Source organism: Suricata suricatta, chromosome X (genome assembly GCF_006229205.1).
Source record: "Suricata suricatta isolate VVHF042 chromosome X, meerkat_22Aug2017_6uvM2_HiC, whole genome shotgun sequence".
Classification (NCBI taxonomy): domain Eukaryota; kingdom Metazoa; phylum Chordata; class Mammalia; order Carnivora; family Herpestidae; genus Suricata; species Suricata suricatta.
The window spans coordinates 9,044,505-9,064,574 of NC_043717.1; the positions used below are offsets into that span (position 1 = coordinate 9,044,505).

Genomic DNA, 20,070 nt, shown 5'->3' on the forward strand with positions numbered 1-20,070 from the left:
AGGAATCTAAGGAAGAGATAATGTTGTCTCTAACCATGACAGTGCCCATGGGATTTTGTAGATTTACGATGAACAGATGACCAAGACCTAACCATGGTAATGTCCGTGGGAGTTTGTAAATATCAAGGCAGGAAATGAGTTGGTAAACATTGAATATTGAAGTTCTACAAGTAAGAAATAATCAATTTAACTGTGGGAGTGACCATGGATTTTGTAGATCCTCAGTTAAAGATGGTGGTCTTAACTACAGGGCTGAAATTGGGACTTCTCAAGTAATTAGGTAGAAGCTTATGGTATCCCTTATTATGTTAGTGAATGTGACATTTTGTGGTATTCCAGGTGTGATGGAAAATCTAACCACAGATGCAAACATGGGATGTTTCAGAAGTCTAGGAAAGAGATGATGGCGTCCTTAGCCATGAAAAAGATGTTGGGATTTTGCAGGTATGCGGTCAAGAGATAATGGCGCTCCTAACCACCCTAGTGAACGAGACATTTTCCAAGTGTCCAGGTGAGTGACATTGATGTCCCTAAGAATGTGGTGATTGTAACATTTGAAGGTATCGAGGTAAGAAATGATGTGTAACTAATAATGGTTACCCAGATTAGAGCTGATGTGTTCCTAACAGTGATGTTTATCTGGATGGTTTGTCAATCTCCATGTGAGTTCTGTTTTTCTGTAGATAACCATGTAAAGATAATGTGTCACAAACCACTGTGCTGACCACGATATTTTACAAGTCTTTAGTCAAGGAAATATGGAACTTGGAAGGTATTGTAGGGGAGGAAAAATAATGTTCCCTTTACCCTTCTAGATTCTTGGAGGAGACACCCCCCCCCCAGTAAGAAAAGACCACTTAAAGAGAGAAAAACCAATTTTAGTTACTTATGCACATGTGGAAACCCTACAAAGATGGGAAACTCAAAAAGGCAGGCGGACAATCAAGGCTTCTATCCATCCTGAGCTAAGGAAAGGGATAGGGGTCTGGGGCTTTCGAAGGACAGGAGGACAATTCACAGGAAGGTGGGAAGAGGAAATCTGTGGTAAACTGTTTGCTCTGCCATACAGAGAACTTTGTCACCTGAGAAACTTCTCTTAAACATAGTACAGACCATCTGGTCTTCAGAAATCTAGTAGCTGATGATGGTGTCCTTAACACGTGTCACTGTGATGTTTTTGCAGGAATTCAGGTGAAAAATGAAACTGGGCCTATGAACACTAGTAACCATGAGATTTAGTGTAACCAATTTTCTAGTTTAGAGATACTGCATGTTTAAGCTGAGGAATGAATGAAGGATTTACAGGCATCTGGGTAAGTGAGCCCAATTTTCTTCATCACACAGTATTGACTGGGAGATATTTATAGGTTCAGAGTCAAGGGAGCATGGTGTCTGTGACAACAGTGTTAACCTTGAAGTTCTCCCAGTGTCCAAGTAGCATTCATGGGCCCATAAAGGTAAAAGTGACAAAAGTTATTTGCCAGTGTCCTGGTAGGAAAAGTTAGATCCTTAAATAAACTTGCCACAATAGGGTTTTTTAGGTCTCAGTCAAGAGGACACAGAGCCCCTAACAATGGTAGTTAATGGAACTTTTGGACTTTAATAGTATGTAGTAAGTGGTTATGTGAGTCTTACGTTAGAGACCTGATTTTCAGACATCTAGGCAAATGGTGATGTTATCCCTAACATTTGTGTTATCCTGATTTTTGTGGCTACTCAGGAATGTTCCCACAAATACTGTTAAGAATTAGCCCTTAATGTTTCCTAGTTTTGAACCTTGGTCAAGGCTCAAGGATTTGCAAGTTCCCAGGTAAACTGTCGTAGTGTTTTTCAGCTCCCTATTGACTATGGGATCTTTATAGGTATCCAGTCAACAGTTGATGGTGTGCCAATGGTTTTGACCTCAATATTCTGCAAGCATGCAGATAAAGTTGATGATTCCTCTAATGCTAGTAGTTCCCATGGGATGTAGCATGGTCTAGGTCGAAAAAGATGTGTCCTGAACCATGGTTGCCACCATGATGTTATGGGTTCCACTCGATGGATGACAGTGAAATTAACAATGGCAGCGAACATGTGACTTTGCTGGTAGACACGAAAGCAATGTTGGGAGCATTCACATGTTAGAGATCTTCAGATTTCCAATATCCAGGTTAGCGATGATGGTTCCCATAATACCATAACCCTATGAACAAAGGTTTGTTTCGTTTTGGTTCTGGTTTTTGTAGCTTTTCAGGTGAGGACTTTGCTAATATACAGGTAAGAAATCGTGTGACATTTTCACATTAGAGACCCTCTGAATCTCAGATAACTAGATAGTTAATGATGGTGATCATAACTCTGATAACCTGCTTTTCGGCAGGTATGCAGGGAAGAAATTAATTTGCCTCTGCATATTAGTAAGCATGAAATAGTCTATATTTTTGCTCAGAGATGGTATGTGTTTATTTTATACTCCTAGTGATGCATCAATAAGCAGGAATCCAGGTAATTTCTGATATTGCCTGTCGTGTGTTATTGACTGTGGGACTTTTGTAGGTACCTTTCAATAGAAGCAGGTATGTGTTAGTAGGGCTCAGGTTTACAGCTCTGCAAGTAACCAGGTGGCACTAAAAAGTAGCAAACATAGAAACAATTAAGGGAATATGCAGCTATCCAGTAGTTTTAGACTAGTACTAATGAAAATGTTCCCAATATGCTTTTCCTGCTCCTTTAAGCAGATCATGACGAGCCCAACAATAGCCATCGGTAATGGGGGAACATTGCTGTTATCCAGGTAAATGATGATGTAGGTGTAAAACGGAGCAGAAAACCACTTGAGCTTTACTAAAGAAAAGAAATAACCGCACTGCCTTTGAGTACCAGCTGCACCTGCACGTGGGGATCAGAACCTGACTGGAGAGGACCTGCTTGCACATAACTGAGCTCCCCCACACGACTCCCCACCCCGGCCGACCGCCATTTTAATCTTAAGCTCTAGTCCATGTGCTTTGTGAGGTGGGCAACTTTCCAGAGATCGGGAGACTTCCGCTTTAGACCTTAATGATGGTGTAGAAGTCCCCTCGGGAGAACTCGGCTGCTTAGTACTCAGCATATTTTTGTGCCTTTCCTTTAGGTTCCCAATGCCCTCTGGGTGGAGATCAGTGACCCGTGCAGGTTCAGTTAACTCAGAGGCGTGGAGGGGTGTCCAAAGGGAGGGGAGATGAGAGTGGCCTTCAGCAGCCAAGGTATACTTGACAGGAACTGGCTTCCATCTTGAACTGCCTGAAGTTAGAAAATGTGGCTGAGGTGTAGTTGCCGCCTACATAGTGTTATGCCCAAGTTTCCAATATCACCCCAAAGGAAACCAGAGACTACCAGGGAGACCGAGTCACGCAAGCAAAAGCAAAGGGCTTTACTACGGGCTTAAACTCGGGCTCACAGACTCCACCAATCCACTGGCCATGTGGAGAGGGCCCCGAACATGGCAGTGTAGGGGCTTTTTTTAGGAAGGGGGCATTACAAGAAATGACAACACAGGTAGAGCAATCCATTCCCTACCCCCCTATCAATACTGGCAGTAGTGGGAGCCAATCACAACATTTAGAGTATCGACCAATCACAGAGTGGGCCCAGGACCCTCATGTAGGGTGTGACTAAGACCCTCACGTAGGGTGGGGCATGATTAGCCTCCATCTTTAGGCCCGCCCCTAGAAAGGTCAAAGGTATTAGCTGGCCTCTCCTGATTGGGTGCCACAAGAGTTGTCCCTCCTTCCCTGGGCAATGTGTGCCCTTCCATTGGCCAATGATACAGAGAAGCCGCACCTTGGCCTTTAAGTACAGGGGAAGCCTGAATCAGACCTGCGTCCTTACAGTAGGATATTGTATCTGGATACTGTGTGTGTGAAGGGTGGGGCTAAAAGCTCGACGCAGATTAATGTGTTCCAGTGAGCCCAAACAGCTCGCCATAACAGGGTAGCTGCGAAGATGAATTAGATTTTTCTCAATTGCTGGCACAGCATAGGCATGTGAATTAACACATGCTCCTTCCTAATCCAGAAGACAGGTGAGGAAGGATCTCTCACCTGGGTTTAGGGGGAAATGCACATCAATTCTAACTAGAAGGCTGTACAAGTGACTCAACTACTCAGGTAATCACTGGAGTGGAGGGGGGTGCAAAGGTAACAGGGTTGCTAGGCAATTAAGGGTGTAAATTCCAGCCCAGAGGTAGGACTGTCACCCTGAGGTTTTCAAATGCAGGTTGAGGATAATTGCGCCGATCTCGTCTCCTGTCAGGGTGTGGTGAAGAGTCCTCGCAATCTGAGAAGAGGACTGGTCCCGCAGTCACCCAGGAAATTGAAGCTGCCATTGGCTGCTCAGTGCCCAGGTACCCCGTACCTCTGTTTCTTCTGTCCCTATCTAAACAAGATTCGGTAAAATAACAGATGCACATCTAGTATTTGACATAAGGTATTTATTTTGTGAAATCATGCAAACTAAATCTCCACATAGTATTTGATGAAGGGTAGTCATGTGTGATCTCTTTACATGGTAGTGCACTTAGCCCTTTCCCGTTAGTTACTGCACAAAATTTATAAAGACTGGTGAACAAGAGTACGGCCTGACAAATCAGCCTACACAGTGAGAACTCAGAATAGTATGCTGATGGGAATAAGCAAATCCATTTTTTTCAAATCAAATAAAATATTTTCCTTTTTTAATGTTAATTTATTTTTGAGAGAGAGAGAGAGAGAGAAAGCAAGTGGAGGAGGGGCACAGAGAGGGAGACAGAGAATCCTAAGCAGGCTCCGCATGGTCAGTGCAGAGCCTGATGCAGGGCTCGAACTCACAAACCATGAGATCAGAACCTGAGCTGAGATCAAGAGTCGGATGCTAAGCTGACTGAGCCACCCAGGTGCCCCTAAGTTAAATGTTTTAATGTTGCAATTAAAGTAATCAAGGGTTCAAAAATATTTTTTCAATCTATGCATTTGTTGCAAGTCCTGTTCAGGCAAGGTGCTGTTGAAAAAATACTATTAGCTTTGTCCAGAGACAGAACATCAAGTTACCCAAAATTCTTTTGGTATGAATGTAGCTTTAAACAATAAAAATTTCTGGTTTTTTTAAATGTTTATATTAGAGAGAGAGAGCACAAATGTGCATGCACACAAGTAGGGGAGGGACACAGAGAGGGGGACAGAGAATCCAAGGCAGGCTCTGCACTGGCAACTGTGAGCCTGATGCGGGGCTCAAACTCATGAACCACAAGATTCTTGACGTGAGCCAAAGCCGGCACTTAATCGCCTGAGCCACCCGGGTGCCCCCCGAAATTGTGTTTCAAGTGCACTTCTCAAAGCAAAGTATAGAGCTAGAGAACCCCCAACCTTGTAAAATAACCACCTGACACAAATGGACAAAACAAAATAGGCAATAAGGAAGGGGGGGCAGGGGGGAGGGGGAAGGATTTGTGATGACTTACCTAACTATTGTTACCGTGTCGTTTGTTTTGCAGGTATTGAAATAAGAAATGATAGAATCCTTACCAATGTTAGAAATCACGAGTTTTTACTTCCTACATTGTTGAGAAAATGTGTGCTTAGTCTTGTGGGTGTTAAGGAAGTTCCATATCCAAGTAACTGTCATAGTGTTCCTTACCACAGTACAAACCAGGAGATGTCTGGAAGTGTCTAATAAAGAAATAATGGTTTTCTATAGCAACGGTGTTGACAGTGGAGTACTACCAGCATCAGGTAGGGTTTCTAAGTCCTATAATGATAGAAGTCAACAAGGTATTTGCACATCTGGTAGGAAAAGTCTCATCTCACAAGTGTTTCAGAATGTGTTTTTCCATTTCCTGTCAAGAGATTATGGTAAAACTAGTAATGGTCTTGAACCTGAGACTTTGCCAATAGTCAGGTGAATGATGATGTGCACCCTCCACACTACAGATCATCTGATCTTCACAAATCTGGGTCAGTGATGCTGCCCCTAACACTCCTGTTACCGTGTTTTGTTTTGTTTTGTTTTCAGGTATCATGTAAGAACTCCGCTAGTATAAGGTAAAAGACAACATGACATGTACGCATTAGAGACCTTCTTATTTTCTGACAGCCAGGTAATTAGTAATCGTTTCAAGAGCTTCTATCCTGATGTCTTTTGTCAGGTATGTAGGTAATAAACAACCTTGTCCCTAATAATATTAATGAGCATTAGATTTTAATTTTCTTGATTAGAGAGGTGTATCAGAGTGTCCAGGATTGCTGTTCCAAGTACGTATGATGTGCCCACCATACAGGTAACCACGGGATTTTTGCAAGTGTGCAGTCAACAAAGAGATTGTTGCTGACAAAGGTGTAGGCAGTGGAATAGATCACGTATCCAGGTAGAATCCATGGAACCTGCAGCGAACCGAAGTCACCAACTTGATTGAAAGATATCTAGAAGGAAAAAGATGTACAGGTAGAAACTTTGTAACAATGTGTTGTTCAGGTTCCAATTAAGGAAACATGATGGATTTCATCAAGGTTGTTTACGGGGCTTTTGCTGGTGTCCAGGCCTTAAGAACACTACAGATCAGACCTTTACTTATCTAGGTAAGTAAGGATAGTGTCCCTAAAATGTGTGTGTGTGTGTGTGTGTGTGTGTGTCTTCGGGTAGGAAATGTAATGTCCCAGCCAATGCTAGTAAGCATTACTCCTCAGTGTTTAAAATTTTCAATACAATATATGTTTAACCTTAGTTATACAGGAGTATCACATAAATCCAAGTGAAATATTCTGCATCTCACCACAGTATCGACCATGAGGTTTTTAGAGGTGCTCCGTCAAGAGATGATGATGTGTGTCTTAGTGGCGTTGATCTTAGGGCTCTGCCAAGAGCCAAGGAGTGCTGCTAGTTCCCTAATAATGGAAGTGACCAAGGTTCTTTGTCATTACCCTGATAGAACAAGGTGTGTCCTTAAACACTCTTGCCGTCGGGGGGAGGGGTTTGGTTTGGTTGGTGGTTGTTTGTTTTTCTTTTCGGTGCCAGTGTAGAGATCATGGGACATGTAAAAGTGTTCATTAATGGAGTTTTTTGTGTATCTAGGTATGTAATACTATGGATTGTGCAAGGTGACAGACCAACCAATAATCAGATATCAGGAAACTAAGATTGCGACCTTAATACTTGTGTTCCCATGTTTCTTGTTTTTTGTTTACTTTCTGCAGGTATCTTAAAGTCTTGCCTAGTATGCAGGAATGGGATGGTGTAATAGTTACTCACTTGAAGACGTTCTTATTTGCAGAATCTCATTAATGCTATTGTCAAGACTCTTATGTTACAAATTGTTACGGACATGTATACAGTTAAAAATGGATTTGTCCCTAACAGTACTAGTAAACATGAAATTTTACTAATTTCTTGTTTAAGGATAGTAAGATATTTAAGGATAACAAGTATTTAACTCGCCTAGCCATAGATATGCAAGTGTCCAGTTAATTTTTTGTATTGTTCAACATTGTGTTATCAACGTGGGATTTCTGCAGATATGCCTCCATGAAAGGAAGAGGTCTTTGACAAGGATTTGACCTGGGAATTCTGCAACATCCAGATCTCACTGATGAGTCCCTAAATAATCAACCAAGTGTAGAGAGATTGCAGGTACCAGGCAATTACGGTGTACTTTACCACAGTAGGAACCATGGGATTTTTGCAGGTGCACAGTTAGGAAATGTTGGTCTTACCTAAAAATGGTGACCTTGGGATACTGCTAGTATCCAGGTAGAGTTACTGTGTCCCATCAAGATGAAAGTAAACAAGGTTATTTGCAGGTATCTTAATAAAATCAATGGTATCCTTTGAAACAGACTGCATAATACGTGTTTCAGCTTCCTGTCAGTAAATCAGGATGACGCTAACAGTGCTCATTAATGGGGACATTGCTCATGTTCAGGTAAGTGATGAGGTGGGCCTAGACCGCAGCACAGAGTACCTGGCCTTCAAAAACGTAAGTAAGTGATGATGGCTTCAATAATACTTACCATAGTTGGATTCCATGCTATTCAGGGATGAAGATCTAGAGTCCTCACACTCTAGAAACAATGAGTTTTCATTTTTTTAGATTTTAGAGAAAGTGTGTATTTAACCCTTAGCATGAGGGATTGCACATATTCAGATAAGAATCATGGTGTCCCACAATACAGGTAGCCCTGGGAATTCTGCAGGTGTTGAGTCACCAGACGATGGTCTTAATCTGATAATGGTTATTAACCTTGGCGAACTGTAAGTGTCCATATGTAGCTACGTGTTCCTTAATGATAGAAGTGACCAAGGTTATTTACAGGTATCCTGGGAGAAGTAGTTGTGTCCTTCAACACATTTGTGCCATTTTTTTCAGGGTTTAGTCAGGAGGTCACAGTTAGTCAGTGCACATTAACAAGACTCTGCTCTTAACTCGATAATTGATGATGTGAGTCTGAGCACAATACAGACTGACCTTCAAACAGGTAAGTGAGGATAATGTTCATATCTCTGTGTTACCATGTTTTCTCTAAGTAGCTCATTAAGGTCTTTGCTAGTAGACAAGTACGGTATTATATGACATTAACTCATAAGAGACATTCAGACAATGTTGTAGAAACCCTTATATTAACCTCTCTTTTAGCATGTATGTGGTTAAGAAATTTGTTCATAATGAACTAGTGGGGTGCCTGGATGGCTCAGTCGGTTAAGCAACCGACTCTTAATTTTGGCTCCAGTCATGTGATCTCATGGTCGAGGTGGGATCAAGCCCCAAGTCCAGTTCTGCACTGAGAGTGTGGAGCCTGCTTGGGATTTTCTCTCTCCCTCTTTCTGCCCCTTTCCTGCTCACACACTCTGTCTCAAAAATAAAGAAATCAACATTTAAAAACAACAACAAAAACACTAGTAAGCATAAGGTTTTACTATACTCTCTTGGGAACTAATGTGGATTTAACATTTGTAAAGAGACAGGCATCCAGGTAATTTATCATATTCTCCATCATGCCTTAATGACCATGGGACTTTTGCAGGCATCATTCCAAAAGTGGAAGATGCTTTTTCTAAGGTTTAACTGTGGACTTGTGCAAATATCCAGAAAACATCGATGGATCCTCAAGCGAAACAAATAACCAAGGGAATTTGGAGGTGAGAACTAGAATGATTCATGGACCAAACACATTTTTCACAGTGTGTTTTTCAGACTCATGTCAAGACCTCACCATGAGTTTATCAGTGATAAGTTAGCGTGGGGCATTGCTGTCATCAAGGTCAGTGACGTGGGCCTAAACCGCAGCACGCATCATCTGATCTTCATACACGCAGGTAAGAGCTAACACTTCTTGTTAACATAATTCTAACAAGTATTCAATTAGTGAAGGATAGATTCCAAGCCAATTCTGGTAACCATTATTTTTCACACTTTATATTGAAGAAAAGAATTATGTTTAACTCTGAGTGTTGAGGAATTATGTGTATCCAGATAATTGGCATGATGTTCTGTCCCCAGTTAGTAACCATGGGATTTTTATTAGGGTCCTGTTATGAAATGATGGTGTTATCTCACAATAGTGTTGCTCTTATATTAATCCAAGTATCCAGGTAGACTTGATGGGGCTGTGATGGTAGAGTGTCTATAGTTATTTGCAGATATTCAGGTTTTTTAAAAAAAAAAAAGGTGTATCCCTTTAAAAAAATCTTTTAATGTTCATTATTTTTGAAAGAGAGAGACAGAGCATGAGGATGGGAGAGGCAGAGAGAATGGGAGACAAAGAATCTGAAACAGACTCCAGGCTCCGAACTGTCAGCGCAGAGCCTGACATGGGGCTTGAATTCAAAAGCCGCAAGACTCATGACCTGAGCTGAAGTTGGAAGCTTAACCAACTGAGCCACCCAGGCATCCCTCATATCCCTTAATATACACTTCACGAAATGTTTTGCAAGTTTTTGCCAAGACACCATGAGGAAACAGAAGTCACTAAAGGGGACATCTCTGGTGTGCAGGTAAGTGAGGACAGGCACGTGCAGGCCATCTGATCTATATTTATATATATATCTGGGTGAACGATGCTGGATTGTCTAAACCTCTTTTGCCACGTGAGTTCCCAGCAAGTGGTCAGGTACACCAGCTATCATATGATGTTGCTGATTATAACAACCATGTTATCCTGCTGTCCTATTGTATAGAAAATAGATGTTTAACTATGTAAGGATTGAGTTCTTTGTGTTTATCCAGGTAATTACCTTGGAATTCTGCCACACAATTATAAGCATGGTATTTTAGAGATGTGTAGTTAGGGGATAATGTGTCTAACTGTGGCTAGCCCTTAGTTGCACGCATCCAGTTAGCGTGATGGATCCTGCCATGATGAAAATGCAGGTTATGTGCAGGTGTCCGATAGAAGATATGTGTCTGTAGATGAACATTTGTCACAGTGTGTTTTTCAGGTTCTACTCGAGAGATCACAGTTCATTACTAGAGACTTTGCATGGATCACAGAAAGTCATGATAAAAGCCTTAAGCACCTTAAAGATCAGGTGATCTTCAGATATTGAGGTAAATGAGGATGTTCCTAACCTTTGTGTTACCATTTTTTATAGGTATTCAGGTAAGAGATGATGATGTTCCTACTGACGCTAGTAATCATGAGCCTTTATTATTTGAGAGTTTAGATGTATGTTATGCATAGAAGGGACTGAGGAATAAACAAGTGTCCAGGTTATCTGACTATTCAATATCAAACACTGTGAACCAGGAGATTTCTACAGGTAGCTGGTGAAGAAATGATAGTGTCTAGCAGTGTCAATAAGGAAGTTCTGCCAAGATTGAGGTAGTGTTGATGCTTTGCCAGTAATCTAGGTTACCAAGATAATTTGCAGGAGTCATGATAGAATTGGTTGCATTCTTATTTTTTTAATTTTTTAAATTTTTTTAATATTTATTTTATTTTTTGAGGGAGAGAGTGAGCACTAGCAGGGAAGTGCAGAAAGAGGAGGAGACACAGCATCCAAAGCAGGCTCTAGGCTCTGAGCTGTTAGCACAGAGCCCAATGCAGGGCTCGAACTCACAAACCATGAGAGCATGACCCCGAGCCAAAGTTGGATGCTTAACCGACTGAACCACCCAGGTGCCCTTAGAATAGACTGTGTTATTTTTTTTAATATTTATTTGATTATTGAGAGACAGAGACCAAGTGTGAACACAGGAGGGGCAGAGGAGGGGAGACATAGAATCTGAAGCAGGATCCAGGCTCCGAGCTGTCAGCACAGAGCCTGATGCGGGGCTCAAACTCACAGGCTGTGCGATCATGACCTGAGCCAAAGGTGGACGCTTAACCTACTGAGCCCCCCAGGCGCCCCTGGACTGTGTTCTTAAACACAATTATTACACAGGTTTTCTGGGGTTCTAGTCAAGAAATCACAGCGAACACAGCAATGGTGATTATTGGAACATCGCTCATAACTGAGTAAGTGATAAAGTGGGTCTTAGTCTGATGTAGACGATCTGATCTCCAGTATCTAGCTAAGGATGGTGTCCCCAACACATATGTTCCACTTTTTGCAGGAATAGTGTAAGGTCTTTGCTAATAATGGTATGATGTGGTGGGACATACACTCATAGAAGACCTTTTGTCATTTCAGACATCTAGGTAATTAACAGTATTCCCAAAAGTCTTCTGAACACCTAGTTTTAGGGCACATAGGCAGGTAAGAAACTGACTTGAACTCAAATACTGTCATAAGCATGAGTATTAACTGTCTTCATACTTAGACATAATGAGATTTTTATACTCAGAATAGTAACATAGGCAAGTAACCATGGTCTTCCTGTGGATGTCCCTCTAAGAAAAGAAGGTTTCTCTTACAGGGATTAACCTCAGAGTTTGGCAGTTATTCAAGTGAACCTGATGAGTTGCAAAATGTTACAACTGACCAAGGGAATTTTGTGGGCATCCAGGGAGAACAGGATGTGCACTGAACACTTTGAACAGCGTGGCTTTCAGGTTCCTGTTAACACCGTGACTGAGATTGCCAGTGGTAGTTAATTAGGCACTAAGGGGGTCAGTGATTTGGGCCTAAGTCAAGGACACAAACCATCTGATCTTCACACACATAGGTGAGTGATGATGATGTCCTTAACACTTCCTATTACCATCATTTTTTTTGGTAGGTATTCAGTTAAGAAATGACAGAGTTCTGGGGGACAAAAAAGTCTCAGTTAAGTGTCCCCTCTTGATCTCCACTCGGCCCATGATCTCACCATTTATGAGATCGAGCCCCACATTGGGCTCTGTGCTGACAATGAACAGCCTGCTTCAGATTCTCTCTCGCTCTCTCGCTCTCAAAATAAACGGGAAAAAAAAGATGGAGTCCCTACCATTGCTAATAACTGTGAGTTTCTACTTTTCCCATTTCAAAGAACATGTATGCTTAATCCTTTAGGTATTGAGAAATCGATCCTGGCTCAGTAATTGTGGTGAACTCATACCACTGTAGAGACCATAGGATTTTTCCAGGTATCCAGTCAAGTAATGTTAGTCTCTCCTGACACCAGTGTTGACCTTGAATTGGTACAAGTTTGCCAGTAGAGTTGATAGAAGTGAACAAGGCCAGGTGCAGTGGTCTTGAGAGAACAAATTGTATCTTAAACACATTTCTATGTGTTTCCTCAGGTTTCTGTTAAGAAAACAGGGTGAACTGAAAATGGTTAACATAACCTTGCCTGTCAGCAGATAAATGTTAAAGTGAATCCTAGTGCAAAGAAGACCATCTGAACTTGATTAGCTAGGTAAGGGAGGATGATGTCCCTAACATTGGTGTTAAGTGGGTCTTTAAAAATTTTCTTGGGTATCAGGTTAACATCTTTGCTGGTATGCAGCTACCAGATGATGTGATGTTAACTGATTAAAACCATACAGTTTTATTTTAACTAATCTCTGCACTCAACATGGGTCTCAAACTTATATCTCTATGATCCAAAGTCACAAACACCACTGACTGAGCCAGGCAGGTACCCCTTAAAGACATTTCTATATTCAGATATCTACAGAATTTATGGCTTCAAGTCTCAGGTGTACGTTGGTTTTGGCATGTATTCAGTTAAAAGTTTAATTTGTCCCTAATGATATTGGTAGCAATAAGATTTTTCTGTATTCCTATTAGAAATAAGTACTTAATATAGGACTGATACAGAGATTTGCAGATAGCCAGGAAGTTTATCAGATTCTCCTTCACTACTTCAGTGACTGTGGAATTACTTCAGATAGATCTTGGAAAGAGGAAGGTGAGTCTTGTTAGAGACAGACTTTGGAGTTCTGCAAGTATCCAGGAAGTGATCATGGGTCCTGAAAAGATACAGTGACCAGGGGAATTGGCAATGGTAGAGGTAGAATGAGGCAGGCCAAAAATGTGGGCTACAAGGGTTTTTTTTCACACTATCCTTTTATCACACTGAACCTAATACTGGGAGCTAACATGAGACATTGCTGATGTCACCGTAGTGATGATGTGGCCCCACGCCACAGTGCTGACCGTCTGATCCTCAGACAGCTAGGGAAGGGCTGATGGCGTCCCTGACGCTTGTCGTTACCATGAACTCTCTGCAGGTATTCAGGTAGGAAATGACAGATTCCTTCCTAATTCTCAAAACCATGAGTTTTCACTGTTTAGAGAAAATTCATGTTTCACTCTGATGAGGGATTGCACGTATCGAGGTCCGTCATTGTGTCTCAGCCACGGTAGAGATGGTGGGAATTTTGCAGGTGCTCTGTAAAAGTTGTGTCACCTGACAAAGGTCTTGACCTTGGAGTACTGCAGATACTCAAGCAGTGGTAATGCTTTCATAAGGACGGAAATGACCAAGCTTACCTATAGGTTCCCTGGTAGAACAAGCCGTGTCCTTTCACACATGTATCATAGTGTGTTTGCCAGACTCCTGTCAAGAGCTTATGATGAACCTCACACTGGTGGTTCTCTGGGGACACTTCTGTTCCCCAGATGAGTGATGATGTTCACCTTCACCATTTCAAACCATCTGATCCTCTCCTATGTAGATAAGTGTTATTTTTGGATTGTACTTGTTTATCATGGTTTTTTTTTTTTTTCAGGTAATCAGGTAAGAAATGACAGCCTTTTACCAATTATAGCAATCAAGCTATTTTATTGTTTTCTATTTCAGGAAAATGTCTGTTTATGTATATGAGTGTTAGGTGAATTGTGACGTGAATAGCCACAATCATGGAGCTGTGTGGTCGAGTACTATCTTTGGTGTTATTGCAGGTGAGTGGGGAAGAGGTGAAGGTGTGTCTGTCTTTGGCATTGACCTTGAAGTACTGCAACAATCCAGGAAGAGCTGATGGGTCCTGCGGTGACAGCAATGAACAAGGTCATGTGCAGTGTCCTAGGAGAAGAGGAGTGTCCATAGACACATTTTTCACAAAGTGATTTTTAAATTACCAGCAAGTGGTCATGGTAAATTTCAAATGGTCACTCATAGGACTTTGTTTATATTCAGGTAAGTGACGATCTGGGCCTTAAGCACCCTGCACCTTGATTTTGAGATACTTAGGTCAGGGTAGATGGTGTTCCTGACTTCTCTGTTGCCACGTTTCTATGCAGGTATTCAGTTCAGAAATGATACTGTTCTGAACAGTGTTAGTAAGTATGAGCACCTATTTATTTATTGTTTTAATTTAGATACAATGTGTATTGAACTTCAGTAGTGATAAAGGGAAATGCAGGCCCAGGGAACTTCTCCTGTTGCACATCAAGTATTGACCAGGAGATTTATACCAGTACTAGAAGAGATGTTAGTGTGTCTAACAACGGGGTTGACCTTCAAGTTCAGCCAAAATCCATGTGGTGTTATGCTTCCCGTAAGTGACCAAGATATTTGCAGTGCACTATTTCTTTCTGCAGGTAAACAAGCTGTATCCTGCCACAGGCTTGTTGACTGTGTTTCTCAAGATTCTAGAAGTCCTGACCTCACAGTGACCCAGACCGTGGTCATCAGTGGGAACTTGCTGGTAACCAGGTGCGTGATAGATAAAGTGGGTCTTATTACAAGACGCGTATCTGATGCTCAGCTCTCCAGGTGAGTGAGCATGGGGTCTCTGGCACAGGGTTGCATGCTTTTTTAAGAGTTTCCTATTGAGCTCTTTGCTAGTTTACCGATATGAGATGATGCAGTATTAACTCATTAGGCACATTCACTTTTTATATTAGAAAAAGTTTATTTGACCTTGTGACTGTTGAAGGATCACACACATGCAAATATTGATCGCCGCGTTTGCCCCACAGTCCTCCGCTTGGGTTTCCTGTTGGTGTCCAGTGAAGTAATGCTGATGTTGTCTGACACCAGGGTTGATGTGTGATGACGGGAAATATCCAGGTAGAATTGGTATGTCCTGTATGATGGAGTGGCCGGGCTATTTGCAGATACTTGCTAACAAAAGTCATTTCCTTTAACATAGATTTCATAATGTCTTGACAAGGACCTGAGAAAGACATCGCCATGCACCTGACATGGATATTAACGGCAGACATGCTAGTACGTGTGCGGGCAAGTGAGGACGTGGGCCTGAACCCCAGCATGGGCCGTCTCCTCGCCAGAATGCCAGGCAAGTGACGATGGTATCTCTAAGAGTTGTTACCATGATTTCTTTGCAGGTAGTCAGGTACAAATTGATAGTCCTCCCTAATGCTAGAAAGCCTGAGTGTTTACTTGTTATATTTTAGAAGAGATTTCGGCTTACCCTTGTGGGTGTTGGGAGATGGCCATATCCATGTAATTCACATCATGTCCTCAACACCAGCAATAACCGTGAAAACTTTGCAGGTGTGCCATGAAGAAATATTGTTTTCTTGGTAATGATTTTGACCTCACAGGACTGCAAGTATTCAGGATGAGGTAATATGTCCCATAAGGATAGCGTGATTAAGGTTATTGCAGGTATCCTGGCAGAGCAATTCGTGTCCCTTTACACATCTATTGTAATGTGTTTTTCAGGCTCCTATCAAAGATTTCAATGCACCTGACATGAATGGTCATCAAGGCAGGGACATTTCTGACATTCAGGTATGTGATGAGATGTACCTTCACTGTATCAGGCCCTCTGATCTTCATGAATCTCTTCCTGTTAAGTTTTGGTGATTGTGTGAACTGGTTTACCAAGAGGGTTATTTAAAGCATTTGTGGCGAAATGATAATACTTTTACCAGTTCTAGCAAACATGTCCCACCATTTTATATTTTAGAGGAAATTTACATTTAACCATGTGAATATTTAGTGATTCATGGTTTTTCATATAATAACCATGGAGTTGTGGGTCATACATGTTACCATGGTATTTTTGTAGGTGAGCAATAAAGACATAATGGTGTCTGACTGTGGCATAGACCTTGGTCTGCTGCAAGATCCCAGGTAGGTTTGATGGGACCTACAATGATGGAAATGCACAAGGTTATCTCCCATGTCCTGGTAGAGAGGGTTATCCATTGACCCATTTGTCACAGTGTGTTTTTCATTGATCTTAGCCAAAACGCTGAGAAGTGATGTCACAATGTGTTTTTCAAGGTCCTTTACAGAAATCAGAGTGAACCTCATTATGATCAATAAGACTTTGCTTTTTCCAGATAAGTGATGATGTGGGCCTTCACCCTGGAAACCGTCTAACCCTCTGATATGTGGGTAAGTATGGATGGATTTCCCAACATTTTATTAATATGTTTTTGGTTTTGTCTTGACAAGTATTCAAGTAAGAAATGATACAGTCCCCACAAATGCTAGTATGCATGCTAGTAAGTATTTTAAAGTTTGGTGACAGTGTGTGTTTAATCCTAGTAACAGGGTTTGGTGACAGGGGGATACATAGGTATACAGCTCCGTTATCCTACTGTCCCACAGCACTGTAGTGGACATGACGTTTTATTGGTACACAGGAGATGATGGTTTCTCTAACAATGGAGTTGACCTTGAAGTTCTCATTTTGCCAAGATCCAAACTGTTGATGATCCTTCCAATGATGTAAATAACCATTGTTAAGTAATTATAAAGATTCTGTTTTTTTCTCAGGTAAAACAACTTTTGTCTGAAACATGTCATTCCATTGTGTTTTTTCAGGTTATGGTTGCCAGTCATGTTACAGTGACCCTAGTCGTGGTCATTAATGGGACCCTGCTAGTCACCTGGAAGGGATATTGTGGCCGTCACACTGTAGTTGAGATCAACTGTTCTTCAGATGTCTAGGGAAGTGAGGATGTGGTCCCAAACACTAACCACAGCGTTCCCATGTCTTCTCTGCAGATATCATGGTAAAGTCTTTGCTGTTGCCCAGGTATGTGATTAACTCATTAGACCTCCCTATTTTCAAATTGGTATGTAATTAATGAGGTTTTAAATATTCTCACATTACCCATATTTCTTGCTTGTATGCAGTAAAATTAATTTATCCCCAGCAATACTAGTAATGTATACCATTTTACCATATTCTTGTTCAGGGATTGTGTTTTGCATACTCCATTTGATAAAAAGATAGGCAGATAGCCAGATAAACTATCATATTGTCCATCTTCACAATATCGAGCATGGAATGTTTATAGGTATCTCTTAAGAAAAGAAAGCATTTCTTACCAAAGTTAGTCTTGCACTTCTCCAAGTATCCAGCCAATCGTGATGAATCTCAAGATGACACACTTGACCAGTGGATTCTGCAGTAGATCAGGTAGAATAAGGCATGTAGGAATTTCTGATTGATAGGCTCCCCCATATTTCATGAGGCATAGAAGCATCTAGGTGAGTGATGATGTGGGCCTAAATCACAGCACAGACCATCTGATCCTAATATGTAGGTAAGTGATTGTGTCCCCAACACTTCTGTTTCTATGATTTTGTTGCTGGTATTCAGCTAAGAAATGAAATGATAGAGTCCTTACCTAGTGTAGCGACTATGACTTTACAGTTTTTAAATTTTGGACAGAACTTCTACTTAATCCTATGAGTGTTGACATTTGAGTGTATCTATAATTGTCAAGGAGTTTCCACACCAGTAGTAAATACCATATTGTTGCAGGAGTCCAGTTAAAACATGACAGTCTCTGTAACAGAAGTGTCAACCTGAATTAATGGAAGCATCAACGTAGAGCTGATGTGTTCCATATACTGGGAGTGAACAGGATTCTTAGAAGATGTTCTGGTAGAATATTTGTGTACTTAAACATATTTTTCCTATGTGTTTCTTCAGATTCTTATCAAGAAAACCCAATGAACCTAATAATATTCACTGATGGAACCTTGCTCTTAACCTGGTAAGTGATAGTGTTTTCTACCACAATCCAGACCTTGTGATCTTGCATCTGAAGGTAGGTGACGGTGATGTCCCTAACATTTGTGTTACCATGTTTGTTTATGGGTATCCTGTGAAGATCTTTGCTACTATACAGGTATTAACTTAGACATTATTTTCAGAAATTTATATGGCTAATGATATTATTCAGGCTCTTACAGTAACCTAGTGTTAGCATGTAGGCAGTTAAGAAATGCCGTTATCCCTCACAATTGTAGTATGCCTTAGAATCTCTTATTGTTTAGAGAGAATGTGTTTTGGACTGATAGAGGGACTTTCAGATATCCAGGTAATTGATCATATGGCAGCAATGGGAATTTCGCAGATATTCCTTCAAAAGAGGAGGATGGCTCTTACTAGGAGCTGACCTCCCGAGTTTTGCCAAGTATTCAGGTTTGTTGATGGGTCCCAAAATGATACAGATGACCAATGGAATTTGGAGGTGTAGAGGGAGAATGATTCATGGACCAAACTCTTTTTTCACCATGTGTTTTTCAGGTCCATGTCAATACCTCATCATGAATGATGAGTTCGCCTACAAATGATAAGTTCACATGGGACATTGCTGTTACCAAGGTAAGGTGAGTGACGATGTGGGCCTAAACCATAGGACAGATAATCTGATCTTCATATATGTAGGTAAGAGGTGATGGGTATCTCTAACACTTCTTGTTAACTTGCTTCTTACAGGGATTCAATTAATAAAGGATAGATTCCAACCAAATCTGGTGACCTTTGTTTTTCACAGTTTATATTGAAGAGAAAAAGTATGTTTATCTCTGTGAGTGTTGAGATTGCGTGTAGGCAAACAATTGTCATGATGTTCTTTCTGCCTTAAGTACCATGGGTTTTTATAAGGTTCCTATTATGAAATGATGGTATTATCTGACAATGGTGTTGACCTTGAATTAATCCAAGTATCCAGGTAGGCTTGATGTGCTGTGTATTGATAGAGTGTTCATGGTTATTTGCAGTAGTTCTGGTTTAAAAAAAAAAAAGTTGTATCCCTTAATACACACTTCACAAAATGTTTTTCAGGTTCTTGTCAAGATACCATGATGAACCAGAAGTCATTAACAGGGGGACATCTCTGGTATTCAGCTAAGTGAGGACATGCACATCCCAGACCATCTGATGTTTATATATCTGAGTGAATGATATTGGATTGCCTAAACTTGTTTACCATGTGAGTTATACCAGCAGGGGTTCAGGTGAGCAAGCAAACATAGTGTTTTGCTAATTCTAACAACCATGTTATTCTGCTGTCATATTGTACAGAAGATATATGTTTAACTGTTTGAGTATAGAGTAATTTGCATTTATTCAAGTAATTCTTGGATTTCCACCTCACAGTTGTAACCATTGCATTTTAGAGATGTGTAGTAAACATTAAAAAAATTTTTTTTTAGAAAGGGTGGCTCAGTTGGTTGAGCATCCAACTTTGGCTCAGGTCATGATCTTGCAGTTCGTGAGTTCAAACCCCATGTCGGGCTCTGTGCTGACAGCTTAGAGCCCGGAGCTGCTTCAGATTCTGTGTCTCCCTCTCTCTGACCCTCCACCACTCACAGTCTGTCTCCCTTTCTCTGAAAAATAAACATTAAAAAAAATTAGAGATGCAAGTAAATGATGTGTCTAAATTTGGCTAACACTTTCGGTCTTTCTCTCTCCCAAAATAAATAAATAAACTCATGGTTGTTAAAATTGCTAAGGACTCCTTAGCAATTTTAACAACCATGAGTTTCTACTTTGC

At 41.0% G+C, this 20,070-nt stretch overlaps 3 long non-coding RNA genes across 3 annotated transcripts; all 3 read left to right on the plus strand.

Annotated features, from left to right (window-relative positions):
- Window positions 1–14,860: 14,860 nt before the first annotated feature.
- On the plus strand, window positions 14,861–15,591 carry LOC115284213. The gene is made up of 3 exons (XR_003905134.1): window positions 14,861–15,010; window positions 15,277–15,367; window positions 15,450–15,591. It is a non-coding gene; the product is annotated as an uncharacterized LOC115284213 (long non-coding RNA).
- Window positions 15,592–15,769: 178 nt separating this feature from the next.
- On the plus strand, window positions 15,770–17,940 carry LOC115284214. The gene is made up of 4 exons (XR_003905135.1): window positions 15,770–15,886; window positions 15,986–16,054; window positions 16,335–16,666; window positions 17,099–17,940. It is a non-coding gene; the product is annotated as an uncharacterized LOC115284214 (long non-coding RNA).
- A 91-nt stretch (window positions 17,941–18,031) lies between these two features.
- Window positions 18,032–19,742, plus strand: LOC115284211. The gene is made up of 3 exons (XR_003905132.1): window positions 18,032–18,282; window positions 18,819–18,901; window positions 19,359–19,742. It is a non-coding gene; the product is annotated as an uncharacterized LOC115284211 (long non-coding RNA).
- The last annotated feature ends 328 nt before the right edge of the window (window positions 19,743–20,070 follow it).